The following is a 17637-nucleotide window of genomic DNA, read 5'->3' on the forward strand; positions in this document are numbered from 1 at the left end:
TCACGTCGGATTCACTGGCGTAGCGCCCGGTGTTCACATCGGATTCACTGGTGTAGCGCCCAGTGTTCATGTCGGATTCACTGGCGTAGCGCCCGGTGTTCACATCGGATTCACTGGCGTAGCGCCCGGTGTTCACATCAGATTCACTGACGTAGCGCCTGGTATTCATGTCGGGTTCACTGGCGTAGCGCCCAGTGTTCACGTCGGATTCACTGGCGTAGCGCCCGGTGTTCACGTCGGATTCACTGGCGTAGTGCCCAGTATTCACATCAGATTCACTGGCATAGCGCCCGGTGTTCATGTCGGATTCACTGGCATAGCGCCCAGTGTTCACATTGGATTCACTGGCGTAGCGCCCAGTGTTCACATCGGATTCACTGGCTTAGTGCCCAGTGTTCACAGCGGATACACTGGCGTAGCGCGCAGTGTTCACATCGGATTCACTGGCGTAGCGCCCAGTGTTCACATCGGATTCACTGGCTTAGTGCCCAGTGTTCACAGCGGATACACTGGCGTAGCGCGCAGTGTTCACATCGGATTCACTGGCGTAGCGCCCAGTGTTCACGTCGGGTTCACTGGCGTAGCGCCCAGTGTTCACGTTGGATTCACTGGCGTAGCGCCCAGTGTTCACATCGGATTCACTGAAGTAGCACCCGGTGTTCACATCGGATTCACTGGCGTAGCGCCCAGTGTTCACGTCGGATTCACTGGCGTAGCGCCCGGTGTTCACATCGGATTCACTGGCGTAGCGCCCAGTATTTACATCAGATTCACTGGCGTAGCGCCCGGTGTTCACGTCGGACTCACTGGCGTAGCGCCCGGTGTTCACGTCGGATTCACTGATTAGCGCCCGGTGTTCATGTCGGATTCACTGGCGTAGCGCCCGGTGTTCACATCGGATTCACTGGTGTAGCGCCCAGTGTTCATGTCGGATTCACTGGCGTAGCGCCCGGTATTCTCATCGGATTCACTGGCGTAGCACCCAGTGTTCACGTTGGATTCACTGCCATAGCGCCCAGTGTTCACATCGTATTCACTGGCGTAGCGCCCGGTGTTCACGTCGGATTCACTGGCATAGCGCCCGGTGTTCACATCGGATTCACTGGCGTAGTGCCCGGTGTTCACATCGGATTCACTGGCGTAGCGCCCGGTCTTCACGTCGGATTCACTGGCGTAGCACCCAGTGTTCACATCGGATTCACTGGCATAGCGCCCAGCGTTCACATCGGATTCACTGGCGTAGCGCCCGGTGTTCACGTCAGATTCACTGGCGTAGCGCCTAGTGTTCACATCGGATTCACTGGCGTAGCGCCCGGTATTCACATCGGATTCACTGGCGTAGCGTCCAGTGTTCACGTCGGATTCACTGGCATAGCGCCCGGTGTTCACGTCGGATTCACTGGCGTAGCACTCAGTTTTCACATCGGATCCACTGGCGTAGCGCCTGGTGTTCACGTCGGATTCACTGACGTAGCGCCCAGTGTTCACATCGGATTCACTGGCATAGCGCCCGGTTTTCACATCAGATTCACTGGCATAGCGCCCAGTGTTCACATCGGATTCACTGGCGTAGCGCCCGGTGTTCACATTGGATTCACTGGCATAGCACCCAGTGTTCACATCGGATTCACTGGCATAGCACCCAGTGTTCACATTGGATTCACTGACGTAGCACCCGGAGATCACCTCGGATTCACTGGCATAGCGACTAGTGTTCACATTGGATTCGCTGGCGTAGCAACCGGTATTCACATCGGATTCACTGGCATAGCACCCAATGTTCACATCAGATTCACTGGCGTAGCGCCCGGTGTTCACGTCGGATTCATTGGCATAGTGCCCGGTGTTCACGTCGGATTCACTGGCGCAGCGCCTGGTGTTCACGTCGGATTCACAGGTGTAGCGCCCGGTGTTCACATCGGATTCACTGGCGTAGCGCCCGGTGTTCACGTCAGATTCACTGGCATAGCGCCCGGTGTTCACATCGGATTCACTGGCGTAGCGCCCGGTGTTCACATCGGATTCTGGCGTAGCACCTAGTGTTCACGTCGGATTCACTGGCGTAGCGCCCGGTGTTCACATCGGATTCTGGTGTAGCACCTAGAGTTCACGTCGGATTCACTGGCGTAGCACCCGGTATTCTCATCGGATTCACTGGCGTAGCGCCCGGTGTTCACGTCGGATTCACTGGCATAGCGCCCGGTGTTCACATCGGATTCACTGGCATAGTGCCCGGTGTTCACATCGGATTCACTGGCGTAGCGCCCGGTGTTCACGTCGGATTCACTGGCGTAGCACCCGGTGTTCACATCAGATTCACTGGCGTAGCGCCCAGTGTTCACATCGGATTCACTGGCGTAGCACCCGGTATTCACATCGGATTCACTGGCGTAGCGTCCAGTGTTCACGTCGGATTCACTGGCATAGCGCCCGGTGTTCACGTCGGATTCACTGGCGTAGCACCCAGTTTTCACATCGGATCCACTGGCGCAGCGCCTGGTGTTCACGTCGGGTTCACTGACGTAGCGCCCAGTGTTCACATCGGATTCACTGGCATAGCGCCCAGTTTTCACATCAGATTCACTGGCATAGCGCCCAGTGTTCACATCGGATTCACTGGTGTAGCGCCCGGTGTTCACATTGGATTCACTGGCATAGCACCCAGTGTTCACATCGGATTCACTGGCATAGCACCCAGTGTTCACATTGGATTCACTGACGTAGCACCCGGAGATCACCTCGGCTTCACTGGCGTAGCTCCCGGTATTCACATCGGATTCACTGGCATAGCGCCCAGTGTTCACATCGGATTCACTGGCGTAGCGCCCGGTGTTCACATTGGATTCACTGGCATAGCACCCAGTGTTCACATCGGATTCACTGGCATAGCACCCAGTGTTCACATTGGATTCACTGACGTAGCACCCGGAGATCACCTCGGATTCACTGGCATAGCGACTAGTGTTCACATTGGATTCGCTGGCGTAGCAACCGGTATTCACATCGGATTCACTGGCATAGCACCCAATGTTCACATCGGATTCACTGGCGTAGCGCCCGGTGTTCACGTCGGATTCAATGGCGTAGCACCCAGTGTTCACATCGGATTCATTGGCATAGTGCCCGGTGTTCACGTCGGATTCACTGGCGCAGCGCCTGGTGTTCACGTCGGATTCACAGGTGTAGCGCCCGGTGTTCACATCGGATTCACTGGCGTAGCGCCCGGTGTTCACGTCAGATTCACTGGCATAGCGCCCGGTGTTCACATCGGATTCACTGGCGTAGCGCCCGGTGTTCACATCGGATTCTGGCGTAGCACCTAGTGTTCACGTCGGATTCACTGGCGTAGCGCCCGGTGTTCACATCGGATTCTGGTGTTGCACCTAGAGTTCACGTCGGATTCACTGGCGTAGCACCCGGTATTCTCATCGGATTCACTGGCGTAGCACCCAGTGTTCACGTTGGATTCACTGGCGTAGCGCCCGGTGTTCACGTCGGATTCACTGGGATAGCGCCCCGTGTTCACATCGGATTCACTGGCGTAGCGCCCGGTGTTCACGTCGGATTCACTGGCATAGCGCCCGGTGTTCACATCGGATTCACTGGCATAGTGCCCGGTGTTCACATCGGATTCACTGGCGTAGCGCCCGGTGTTCACGTCGGATTCACTGGCGTAGCACCCAGTGTTCACATCAGATTCACTGGCGTAGCGCCCAGCGTTCACATCGGATTCACTGGCGTAGCACCCGGTGTTCACATCAGATTCACTGGCGTAGCGCCCAGTGTTCACATCGGATTCACTGGCGTAGCACCCGGTATTCACATCGGATTCACTGGCGTAGCGTCCAGTGTTCACGTCGGATTCACTGGCATAGCGCCCGGTGTTCACGTCGGATTCACTGGCGTAGCACCCAGTTTTCACATCGGATCCACTGGCGCAGCGCCTGGTGTTCACGTCGGATTCACTGGTGTAGCGCCCAGTGTTCATGTCGGATTCACTGGCATAGCGCCCAGTGTTCACGTCGGATTCCCTGGCATAGCACCCAGTGTTCACGTTGGATTCACTGGCGTAGCGCCCAGTGTTCACATCCGATTCACTGAAGTAGCACCCGGTGTTCACATCGGATTCACTGGCGTAGCGCCCGGTATTCACATCAGATTCACTGGCATAGCGCCCGGTGTTCACGTCGGATTCACTGGCGTAGCGCACGGTGTTCACGTCGGATTCACTGATTAGCGCCCGGTGTTCACGTCGGATTCACTGGCGTAGCGCCCGGTGTTCACATCGGATTCACTGGTGTAGCGCCCAGTGTTCATGTCGGATTCACTGGCGTAGCACCCGGTATTCTCATCGGATTCACTGGCGTAGCACCCAGTGTTCACGTCGGATTCACTGGCACAGCGCCCAGTGTTCACATCGGATTCACTGGCGTAGCGCCCGGTGTTCACGTCGGATTCACTGGCATAGCGCCCGGTGTTCACATCGGATTCACTGGCATAGTGCCCGGTGTTCACATCGGATTCACTGGCGTAGCACCCAGTGTTCACATCGGATTCACTGGCGTAGCGCCCAGCGTTCACATCGGATTCACTGGCGTAGCACCCGGTGTTCACATCAGATTCACTGGCGTAGCGCCCAGTGTTCACAACGGATTCACTGGCGTAGCGCCCGGTATTCACATCGGATTCACTGGCGTAGCGTCCAGTGTTCACGTCGGATTCACTGGCATAGCGCCCGGTGTTCACGTCGGATTCACTGGCGTAGCACTCAGTTTTCACATCGGATCCACTGGCGTAGCGCCTGGTGTTCACGTCGGATTCACTGGCGTAGCGCCCAGTGTTCACGTCGGGTTCACTGGCGTAGCGCCCAGTGTTCACGTCGGATTCACTGGCATAGCGCCCGGTGTTCACGTCGGATTCACTGGCATAGCGCGCAGTCTTCACGTCGGATTCACTGGCGTAGCTTCCAGTGTTCACATTGGATTCACTGGCGTAGCGCCCAGTGTTCACATCGGATTCACTGGCGTAGCGCCCAGTGTTCACATCGGATTCACTGGCGTAGCGCCCGGTATTCACATCGGATTCACTGGCGTAGTGCCCAGTGTCACAGCGGATACACTGGCGTAGCGCGCAGTGTTCACATCGGATTCACTGGCGTAGCACCCAGTGTTCACATCGGATTCTCTGGCGTAGCGCCCGGTGTTCACATCAAATTCACTGACGTAGCGCCTGGTATTCACGTCGGGTTCACTGGCGTAGCGCCCAGTGTTCACGTCGGATTCACTGGCGTAGAGCCCGGTGTTCACGTCGGATTCACTGGCGTAGTGCCCAGTATTCACATCGGATTCACTGGCATAGCGCTCGGTGTTCACGTCGGATTCACTGGCATAGCGCGCAGTCTTCACGTCGGATTCACTGGCGTAGCGCCCAGTGTTCACATTGGATTCACTGGCGTAGCGCCCAGTGTTCACATCGGATTCACTGGCGTAGCGCCCAGTGTTCACATCGGATTCACTGGCTTAGTGCCCAGTGTTCACAGCGGATACACTGGCGTAGCGCGCAGTGTTCACATCGGATTCACTGGCGTAGCGCCCAGTGTTCACGGCGGATTCACTGGCGTAGCGCCCAGTGTTCACGTCGGATTCACTGGCATAGCACCCAGTGTTCACGTTGGATTCACTGGCGTAGCGCCCAGTGTTCACATCGGATTCACTGAAGTAGCACCCGGTGTTCACATCGGATTCACTGGCGTAGCGCCCAGTGTTCACGTCGGATTCACTGGCGTAGCGCCCGGTGATCACGTCAGATTCACTGGCGTAGCGCCCGCTATTCACATCAGATTCACTGGCATAGCACCCGGTGTTCACGTCGGATTCACTGGCGTAGCGCCCGGTGTTCACGTCGGATTCACTGATTAGCGCCCGGTGTTCACGTCGGATTCACTGGCGTAGCGCCCGGTGTTCACATCGGATTCACTGGTGTAGCGCCCAGTGTTCATGTCGGATTCACTGGCGTAGCACCCGGTATTCTCATCGGATTCACTGGCGTAGCACCCAGTGTTCACGTTGGATTCACTGGCGTAGCGCCCGGTGTTCACGTTGGATTCACTGGCATAGCGCCCAGTGTTCACATCGGATTCACTGGCGTAGCGCCCGGTGTCCACATCGGATTCACTGGCATAGTGCCCGGTGTTCACGTCGGATTCACTGGCGTAGTGCCCAGTATTCACATCGGATTCACTGGCATAGCGCCCGGTGTTCACGTCGGATTCACTGGCATAGCGCCCAGTGTTCACATTGGATTCACTGGCGTAGCGCCCAGTGTTCACATCGGATTCACTGGCTTAGTGCCCAGTGTTCACAGCGGATACACTGGCGTAGCGCGCAGTGTTCACATCAGATTCACTGGCGTAGCGCCCAGTGTGCACGTCGGGTTCACTGGCGTAGAGCCCAGTGTTCACGTTGGATTCACTGGCGTAGCGCCCAGTGTTCACATCGGATTCACTGAAGTAGCACCCGGTGTTCACATTGGATTCACTGGCGTAGCGCCCAGTGTTCACGTCGGATTCACTGGCGTAGCGCCCGGTGTTCACATCGGATTCACTGGTGTAGCGCCCAGTATTTACATCAGATTCACTGGCGTAGCGCCCGGTGTTCACGTCGGACTCACTGGCGTAGCGCCCGGTGTTCACGTCGGATTCACTGATTAGCGCCCGGTGTTCACGTCGGATTCACTGGCGTAGCGCCCGGTGTTCACATCGGATTCACTGGTGTAGCGCCCAGTGTTCATGTCGGATTCACTGGCGTAGCGCCCGGTGTTCACATCGGATTCACTGGCGTAGCGCCCGGTGTTCACATCAGATTCACTGACGTAGCGCCTGGTATTCATGTCGGGTTCACTGGCGTAGCGCCCAGTGTTCACGTCGGATTCACTGGCGTAGCGCCCGGTGTTCACGTCGGATTCACTGGCGTAGTGCCCAGTATTCACATCAGATTCACTGGCATAGCGCCCGGTGTTCATGTCGGATTCACTGGCATAGCGCCCAGTGTTCACATTGGATTCACTGGCGTAGCGCCCAGTGTTCACATCGGATTCACTGGCTTAGTGCCCAGTGTTCACAGCGGATACACTGGCGTAGCGCGCAGTGTTCACATCGGATTCACTGGCGTAGCGCCCAGTGTTCACATCGGATTCACTGGCTTAGTGCCCAGTGTTCACAGCGGATACACTGGCGTAGCGCGCAGTGTTCACATCGGATTCACTGGCGTAGCGCCCAGTGTTCACGTCGGGTTCACTGGCGTAGCGCCCAGTGTTCACGTTGGATTCACTGGCGTAGCGCCCAGTGTTCACATCGGATTCACTGAAGTAGCACCCGGTGTTCACATCGGATTCACTGGCGTAGCGCCCAGTGTTCACGTCGGATTCACTGGCGTAGCGCCCGGTGTTCACATCGGATTCACTGGCGTAGCGCCCAGTATTTACATCAGATTCACTGGCGTAGCGCCCGGTGTTCACGTCGGACTCACTGGCGTAGCGCCCGGTGTTCACGTCGGATTCACTGATTAGCGCCCGGTGTTCATGTCGGATTCACTGGCGTAGCGCCCGGTGTTCACATCGGATTCACTGGTGTAGCGCCCAGTGTTCATGTCGGATTCACTGGCGTAGCGCCCGGTATTCTCATCGGATTCACTGGCGTAGCACCCAGTGTTCACGTTGGATTCACTGCCATAGCGCCCAGTGTTCACATCGTATTCACTGGCGTAGCGCCCGGTGTTCACGTCGGATTCACTGGCATAGCGCCCGGTGTTCACATCGGATTCACTGGCGTAGTGCCCGGTGTTCACATCGGATTCACTGGCGTAGCGCCCGGTCTTCACGTCGGATTCACTGGCGTAGCACCCAGTGTTCACATCGGATTCACTGGCGTAGCGCCCAGCGTTCACATCGGATTCACTGGCGTAGCGCCCGGTGTTCACGTCAGATTCACTGGCGTAGCGCCTAGTGTTCACATCGGATTCACTGGCGTAGCGCCCGGTATTCACATCGGATTCACTGGCGTAGCGTCCAGTGTTCACGTCGGATTCACTGGCATAGCGCCCGGTGTTCACGTCGGATTCACTGGCGTAGCACTCAGTTTTCACATCGGATCCACTGGCGTAGCGCCTGGTGTTCACGTCGGATTCACTGACGTAGCGCCCAGTGTTCACATCGGATTCACTGGCATAGCGCCCGGTTTTCACATCAGATTCACTGGCATAGCGCCCAGTGTTCACATCGGATTCACTGGCGTAGCGCCCGGTGTTCACATTGGATTCACTGGCATAGCACCCAGTGTTCACATCGGATTCACTGGCATAGCACCCAGTGTTCACATTGGATTCACTGACGTAGCACCCGGAGATCACCTCGGATTCACTGGCATAGCGACTAGTGTTCACATTGGATTCGCTGGCGTAGCAACCGGTATTCACATCGGATTCACTGGCATAGCACCCAATGTTCACATCAGATTCACTGGCGTAGCGCCCGGTGTTCACGTCGGATTCATTGGCATAGTGCCCGGTGTTCACGTCGGATTCACTGGCGCAGCGCCTGGTGTTCACGTCGGATTCACAGGTGTAGCGCCCGGTGTTCACATCGGATTCACTGGCGTAGCGCCCGGTGTTCACGTCAGATTCACTGGCATAGCGCCCGGTGTTCACATCGGATTCACTGGCGTAGCGCCCGGTGTTCACATCGGATTCTGGCGTAGCACCTAGTGTTCACGTCGGATTCACTGGCGTAGCGCCCGGTGTTCACATCGGATTCTGGTGTAGCACCTAGAGTTCACGTCGGATTCACTGGCGTAGCACCCGGTATTCTCATCGGATTCACTGGCGTAGCGCCCGGTGTTCACGTCGGATTCACTGGCATAGCGCCCGGTGTTCACATCGGATTCACTGGCATAGTGCCCGGTGTTCACATCGGATTCACTGGCGTAGCGCCCGGTGTTCACGTCGGATTCACTGGCGTAGCACCCAGTGTTCACATCAGATTCACTAGCGTAGCGCCCAGCGTTCACATCGGATTCACTGGCGTAGCACCCGGTGTTCACATCAGATTCACTGGCGTAGCGCCCAGTGTTCACATCGGATTCACTGGCGTAGCACCCGGTATTCACATCGGATTCACTGGCGTAGCGTCCAGTGTTCACGTCGGATTCACTGGCATAGCGCCCGGTGTTCACGTCGGATTCACTGGCGTAGCACCCAGTTTTCACATCGGATCCACTGGCGCAGCGCCTGGTGTTCACGTCGGGTTCACTGACGTAGCGCCCAGTGTTCACATCGGATTCACTGGCATAGCGCCCAGTTTTCACATCAGATTCACTGGCATAGCGCCCAGTGTTCACATCGGATTCACTGGTGTAGCGCCCGGTGTTCACATTGGATTCACTGGCATAGCACCCAGTGTTCACATCGGATTCACTGGCATAGCACCCAGTGTTCACATTGGATTCACTGACGTAGCACCCGGAGATCACCTCGGCTTCACTGGCGTAGCTCCCGGTATTCACATCGGATTCACTGGCATAGCGCCCAGTGTTCACATCGGATTCACTGGCGTAGCGCCCGGTGTTCACATTGGATTCACTGGCATAGCACCCAGTGTTCACATCGGATTCACTGGCATAGCACCCAGTGTTCACATTGGATTCACTGACGTAGCACCCGGAGATCACCTCGGATTCACTGGCATAGCGACTAGTGTTCACATTGGATTCGCTGGCGTAGCAACCGGTATTCACATCGGATTCACTGGCATAGCACCCAATGTTCACATCGGATTCACTGGCGTAGCGCCCGGTGTTCACGTCGGATTCAATGGCGTAGCACCCAGTGTTCACATCGGATTCATTGGCATAGTGCCCGGTGTTCACGTCGGATTCACTGGCGCAGCGCCTGGTGTTCACGTCGGATTCACAGGTGTAGCGCCCGGTGTTCACATCGGATTCACTGGCGTAGCGCCCGGTGTTCACGTCAGATTCACTGGCATAGCGCCCGGTGTTCACATCGGATTCACTGGCGTAGCGCCCGGTGTTCACATCGGATTCTGGCGTAGCACCTAGTGTTCACGTCGGATTCACTGGCGTAGCGCCCGGTGTTCACATCGGATTCTGGTGTTGCACCTAGAGTTCACGTCGGATTCACTGGCGTAGCACCCGGTATTCTCATCGGATTCACTGGCGTAGCACCCAGTGTTCACGTTGGATTCACTGGCGTAGCGCCCGGTGTTCACGTCGGATTCACTGGGATAGCGCCCCGTGTTCACATCGGATTCACTGGCGTAGCGCCCGGTGTTCACGTCGGATTCACTGGCATAGCGCCCGGTGTTCACATCGGATTCACTGGCATAGTGCCCGGTGTTCACATCGGATTCACTGGCGTAGCGCCCGGTGTTCACGTCGGATTCACTGGCGTAGCACCCAGTGTTCACATCAGATTCACTGGCGTAGCGCCCAGCGTTCACATCGGATTCACTGGCGTAGCACCCGGTGTTCACATCAGATTCACTGGCGTAGCGCCCAGTGTTCACATCGGATTCACTGGCGTAGCACCCGGTATTCACATCGGATTCACTGGCGTAGCGTCCAGTGTTCACGTCGGATTCACTGGCATAGCGCCCGGTGTTCACGTCGGATTCACTGGCGTAGCACCCAGTTTTCACATCGGATCCACTGGCGCAGCGCCTGGTGTTCACGTCGGATTCACTGACGTAGCGCCCAGTGTTCACATCGGATTCACTGGCATAGCGCCCAGTTTTCACATCAGATTCACTGGCATAGCGCCCAGTGTTCACATCGGATTCACTGGTGTAGCGCCCGGTGTTCACATTGGATTCACTGGCATAGCACCCAGTGTTCACATCGGATTCACTGGCATAGCACCCAGTGTTCACATTGGATTCACTGACGTAGCACCCGGAGATCACCTCGGCTTCACTGGCGTAGCTCCCGGTATTCACATCGGATTCACTGGCGTAGCGCCCAGTGTTCACGTCGGATTCACTGGCATAGCGCCCTGTGTTCACATTGGATTCACTGGCATAGCGCCTGGTGTTCACATCGGATTCACTGGCGTAGCGCCCAGTGTTCACGTTTGATTCACTGGCGTAGCGCCTGGTGTTCACATCAGTTTCACTGGCATAGCGTCCAGTGTTCACGTCGGATTCACTGGCACAGCGCCCGGTGTTCACGTCGGATTCACTGGCGTAGCACTCAGTTTTCACATCGGATCCACTGGCGTAGCGCCTGGTGTTCACGTCGGTTTCACTGACGTAGCGCCCAGTGTTCACATCGGATTCACTGGCATAGCGCCCGGTTTTCACATCAGATTCACTGGCATAGCACCCAGTGTTCACATCGGATTCACTGGCGTAGCGCCCGGTGTTCACATTGGATTCACTGGCATAGCACCCAGTGTTCACATCGGATTCACTGGCATAGCACCCAGTGTTCACATTGGATTCACTGACGTGGCACCCGGAGATCACCTCGGATTCACTGGCATAGCGACCAGTGTTCACATTGGATTCGCTGGCGTAGCAACCGGTATTCACATCGGATTCACTGGCATAGCACCCAATGTTCACATCGGATTCACTGGCGTAGCGCCCGGTGTTCACGTCGGATTCAATGGCGTAGCACCCAGTGTTCACATCGGATTCATTGGCATAGTGCCCGGTGTTCACGTCGGATTCACTGGCGCAGCGCCTGGTGTTCACGTTGGATTCACAGGTGTAGCGCCCAGTGTTCACATCGGATTCACTGGCGTAGCGCCCGGTGTTCACGTCAGATTCACTGGCATAGCGCCCGGTGTTCACGTCAGATTCACTGGCGTAGCGCCCGGTGTTCACATCGGATTCTGGCGTATCACCTAGAGTTCACGTCGGATTCACTGGCGTAGCTCCCGGTATTCACATCGGATTCACTGGCGTAGCGCCCAGTGTTCACGTCGGATTCACTGGCATAGCGCCCAGTGTTCACATTGGATTCACTGGCGTAGCGCCTGGTGTTCACATCAGATTCACTGGCGTAGCACCCAGTGTTCACATCGGATTCACTGGCGTAGCGCCCAGTGTTCACATCGGATTCACTGGCGTAGCGCCCAGTGTTCACATCGGATTCACTGGCTTAGTGCCCAGTGTTCACAGCGGATACACTGGCGTAGCGCGCAGTGTTCACATCGGATTCACTGGCGTAGCGCCCAGTGTTCACGTCGGATTCACTGGCATAGCGCCCAGTGTTCACATCGGATTCACTGGCATAGCACCCAGTGTTCACGTTGGATTCACTGGCATAGCGCCCAGTGTTCACATCGGATTCACTGAAGTAGCACCCGGTGTTCACATCGGATTCACTGGCGTAGCGCCAGTGTTCACGTCGGATTCACTGGCGTAGCGCCCGGTGTTCACATCGGATTCACTGGCGTAGCGCCCGGTATTCACATCAGATTCACTGGCGTAGCGCCCGGTGTTCACGTCGGATTCACTGGCATAGCGCCCGGTGTTCACGTCGGATTCACTGATTAGCGCCCGGTGTTCACATCGGATTCACTGGCGTAGCGCCCGGTGTTCACATCGGATTCACTGGTGTAGCGCCCAGTGTTCATGTTGGATTCACTGGCGTAGCACCCGGTATTCTCATCGGATTCACTGGCGTAGCACCCAGTGTTCACGTTGGATTCACTGGCGTAGCGCCCGGTGTTCACGTCGGATTCACTGGGATAGCGCCCCGTGTTCACATCGGATTCACTGGCGTAGCGCCCGGTGTTCACGTCGGATTCACTGGCATAGCGCCCGGTGTTCACATCGGATTCACTGACATAGTGCCCGGTGTTCACATCGGATTCACTGGCGTAGCGCCCGGTGTTCACGTCGGATTCACTGGCGTAGCACCCAGTGTTCACATCGGATTCACTGGCGTAGCACCCGGTGTTCACATCAGATTCACTGGCGTAGCGCCCAGTGTTCACATCGGATTCACTGGCGTAGCACCCGGTATTCACATCGGATTCACTGGCGTAGCGTCCAGTGTTCACGTCGGATTCACTGGCATAGCGCCCGGTGTTCATGTCGGATTCACTGGCGTAGCACCCAGTTTTCACATCGGATCCACTGGCGCAGCGCCTGGTGTTCACGTCGGATTCACTGGCATAGCGCCCGGTTTTCACATCAGATTCACTGGCATAGCGCCCAGTGTTCACATTGGATTCACTGGCATAGCACCCAGTGTTCACATCGGATTCACTGGCATAGCACCCAGTGTTCACATTGGTTTCACTGACGTAGCACCCGGAGATCACCTCGGCTTCACTGGCGTAGCTCCCGGTATTCACATCGGATTCACTGGCGTAGCGCCCAGTCTTCACGTCGGATTCAGTGGCATAGCGCCCAGTGTTCACATTGGATTCACTGGCGGAGCGCCTGGTGTTCACATCGGATTCACTGGCGTAGCGCCCAGTGTTCACGTTTGATTCACTGGCGTAGCGCCTGGTGTTCACATCAGTTTCACTGGCGTAGCACCCAGTGCTCACATCGGATTCACTGGCGTAGCGCCCAGTGTTCACATCGGATTCACTGGCGTAGCGCCCGGTATTCACATCGGATTCACTGGCGTAGTGCCCAGTGTCACAGCGGATACACTGGTGTATCGCGCAGTGTTCACATCGGATTCACTGGCGTAGCACCCAGTGTTCACATCGGATTCTCTGGTGTAGCGCCCGGTGTTCACATCAGATTCACTGACGTAGCGCCTGGTATTCACGTCGGGTTCACTGGCGTAGCGCCCAGTGTTCACGTCGGATTCACTGGCGTAGCGCCCGGTGTTCACGTCGGATTCACTGGCGTAGTGCCCAGTATTCACATCGGATTCACTGGCATAGCGCCCGGTGTTCACGTCGGATTCACTGGCATAGCGCGCAGTCTTCACGTCGGATTCACTGGCGTAGCACCCAGTGTTCACATTGGATTCACTGGCGTAGCGCCCAGTGTTCACATCGGATTTACTGGCGTAGCGCCCAGTGTTCACATCGGATTCACTGGCCTAGCGCCCGGTATTCACATCGAATTCACTGGCGTAGTGCCCACTGTCACAGCGGATACACTGGCATAGCGCGCAGTGTTCACATCGGATTCACTGGCGTAGCACCCAGTGTTCACATCGGATTCTCTGGCGTAGCGCCCGGTGTTCACATCAGATTCACTGACGTAGCGCCTGGTATTCACGTCGGGTTCACTGGCGTAGCGCCCAGTGTTCACGTCGGATTCACTGGCGTAGCGCCCGGTGTTCACGTCGGATTCACTGGCGTAGTGCCCAGTATTCACATCGGATTCACTGGCATAGCGCCCGGTGTTTACGTCGGATTCACTGGCATAGCGCGCAGTCTTCACATCGGATTCACTGGCGTAGCGCCCAGTTTTCACATTGGATTCACTGGCGTAGCGCCCAGTGTTCACATCGGATTCACTGGCGTAGCGCCCAGTGTTCACATCGGATTCACTGGCTTAGTGCCCAGTGTTCACAGCGGATACACTGGCGTAGCGCGCAGTGTTCACATCGGATTCACTGGCGTAGCGCCCAGTGTTCATGGCGGATTCACTGGCGAAGCGCCCAGTGTTCACGTCGGATTCACTGGCATAGCACCCAGTGTTCACGTTGGATTCACTGGCGTAGCGCCCAGTGTTCACATCGGATTCACTGAAGTAGCACTCGGTGTTCACATCGGATTCACTGGCGTAGCGCCCAGTGTTCACGTCGGATTCACTGGCGTAGCGCCCGGTGTTCACATCGGATTCACTGGCGTAGCGCCCGGTATTCACATCAGATTCACTGGCGTAGCACCCGGTGTTCACGTCGGATTCACTGGCGTAGCGCCCGGTGTTCACGTCGGATTCACTGATTAGCGCCCGGTGTTCACATCGGATTCACTGGTGTAGCGCCCAGTGTTCATGTCGGATTCACTGGCGTAGCTCCCGGTATTCTCATCGGATTCACTGGCGTAGCACCCAGTGTTCACATTGGATTCACTGGCGTAGCGCCCGGTGTTCACGTCGGATTCACTGGCATAGCGCCCAGTGTTCACATCGGATTCACTGGCGTAGCGCCCGGTGTTCACGTCGGATTCACTGGCGTAGCGCCCGGTGTTCACATCGGATTCACTGGTGTAGCGCCCAGTGTTCATGTTGGATTCACTGGCGTAGCACCCGGTATTCTCATCGGATTCACTGGCGTAGCACCCAGTGTTCACGTTGGATTCACTGGCGTAGCGCCCGGTGTTCACGTCGGATTCACTGGCGTAGCACCCGGTGTTCACATCAGATTCACTGGCGTAGCGCCCAGTGTTCACAACGGATTCACTGGCGTAGCGCCCGGTATTCACATCGGATTCACTGGCGTAGCTTCCAGTGTTCACGTCGGATTCACTGGCATAGCGCCCGGTGTTCACATCGGATCCACTGGCGTAGCGCCTGGTGTTCACGTCGGATTCACTGGCGTAGCGACCAGTGTTCACATTGGATTCACTGGCGTAGCACCTGGTATTCACATTGGATTCACTGGCGTAGCGCCCAGTGTTCACATCGGATTCACTGGCGTAGCGCCCAGTGTTCACATCGGATTCACTGGCGTAGCGCCCGGTATTCACATCGGATTCACTGGCGTAGTGCCCAGTGTCACAGCGGATACACTGGCGTAGCGCGCAGTTTTCACATCGGATTCACTGGCGTAGCACCCAGTGTTCACATCGGATTCTCTGGCGTAGCGCCCGGTGTTCACATCAGATTCACTGACGTAGCGCCTGGTATTCACGTCGGGTTCACTGGCGTAGCGCCCAGTGTTCACGTCGGATTCACTGGCGTAGCGCCCGGTGTTCACGTCGGATTCACTGGCGTAGCGCCCAGTGTTCACATTGGATTCACTGGCGTAGCGCCCAGTGTTAACATCGGATTCACTGGCGTAGCGCCCAGTGTTCACATCGGATTCACTGGCTTAGTGCCCAGTGTTCACAGCGGATACACTGGCGTAGCGCGCAGTGTTCACATCGGATTCACTGGCGTAGCGCCCAGTGTTCACGGCGGATTCACTGGCGTAGCGCCCAGTGTTCACGTCGGATTCACTGGCATAGCACCCAGTGTTCACGTTGGATTCACTGGCGTAGCGCCCAGTGTTCACATCGGATTCACTGAAGTAGCACCCGGTGTTCACATCGGATTCACTGGCGTAGCGCCCAGTGTTCACGTCGGATTCACTGGCGTAGCGCCCGGTGTTCACATCGGATTCACTGGCGTAGCGCCCGGTATTCACATCAGATTCACTGGCATAGCACCCGGTGTTCACGTCGGATTCACTGGCGTAGCGCCCGGTGTTCACGTCGGATTCACTGATTAGCGCCCGGTGTTCACGTCGGATTCACTGGCGTAGCGCCCGGTGTTCACATCGGATTCACTGGTGTAACGCCCAGTGTTCATGTCGGATTCACTGGCGTAGCATCCGGTATTCTCATCGGATTCACTGGCGTAGCACCCAGTGTTCACGTTGGATTCACTGGCGTAGCGCCCGGTGTTCACGTTGGATTCACTGGCATAGCGCCCAGTGTTCACATTGGATTCACTGGCGTAGCGCCCGGTGTTGTCGTCGGATTCACTGGCATAGCGCCCGGTGTTCACATCGGATTCACTGGCATAGTGCCCGGTGTTCACATCGGATTCACTGGCGTAGCGCCCGGTGTTCACGTCGGATTCACTGGCGTAGCACCCAATGTGCACATCGGATTCACTGGCGTAGCGCCCAGTGTTCACATCGGATTCACTGGCGTAGCGCCCGGTATTCACATCGGATTCACTGGCGTAGCGTCCAGTGTTCACGTCGGATTCACTGGCATAGCGCCCGGTGTTCACGTCGGATTCACTGGTGTAGCACCCAGTTTTCACATCGGATCCACTGGCGTAGCGCCTGGTGTTCACGTCGGATTCACTGGTGTAGCGCCCAGTGTTCATGTCGGATTCACTGGCGTAGCACCCGGTATTCTCATTGGATTCACTGGCGTAGCACCCAGTGTTCACGTCGGATTCACTGGCACAGCGCCCAGTGTTCACATCGGATTCACTGGCGTAGCGCCCGGTGTTCACGTCGGATTCACTGGCATAGCGCCCGGTGTTCACATCGGATTCACTGGCATAGTGCCCGGTGTTCACATCGGATTCACTGGCGTAGCACCCAGTGTTCACATCGGATTCACTGGCGTAGCGCCCAGCGTTCACATCGGATTCACTGGCGTAGCACCCGGTGTTCACATCAGATTCACTGGCGTAGCGCCCAGTGTTCACAACGGATTCACTGGCGTAGCGCCCGGTATTCACATCGGATTCACTGGCGTAGCGTCCAGTGTTCACGTCGGATTCACTGGCATAGCGCCCGGTGTTCACGTCGGATTCACTGGCGTAGCACCCAGTTTTCACATCGGATCCACTGGCGTAGCGCCTGGTGTTCACGTCGGATTCACTGGCGTAGCGCCCAGTGTTCACGTCGGGTTCACTGGCGTAGCGCCCAGTGTTCACGTCGGATTCACTGGCATAGCGCCCGGTGTTCACGTCGGATTC

Source organism: Somniosus microcephalus, chromosome 7 (genome assembly GCF_052327205.1).
Source record: "Somniosus microcephalus isolate GS21.2 chromosome 7, FLI_Smic_1.0, whole genome shotgun sequence".
NCBI lineage: Eukaryota > Metazoa > Chordata > Chondrichthyes > Squaliformes > Somniosidae > Somniosus > Somniosus microcephalus.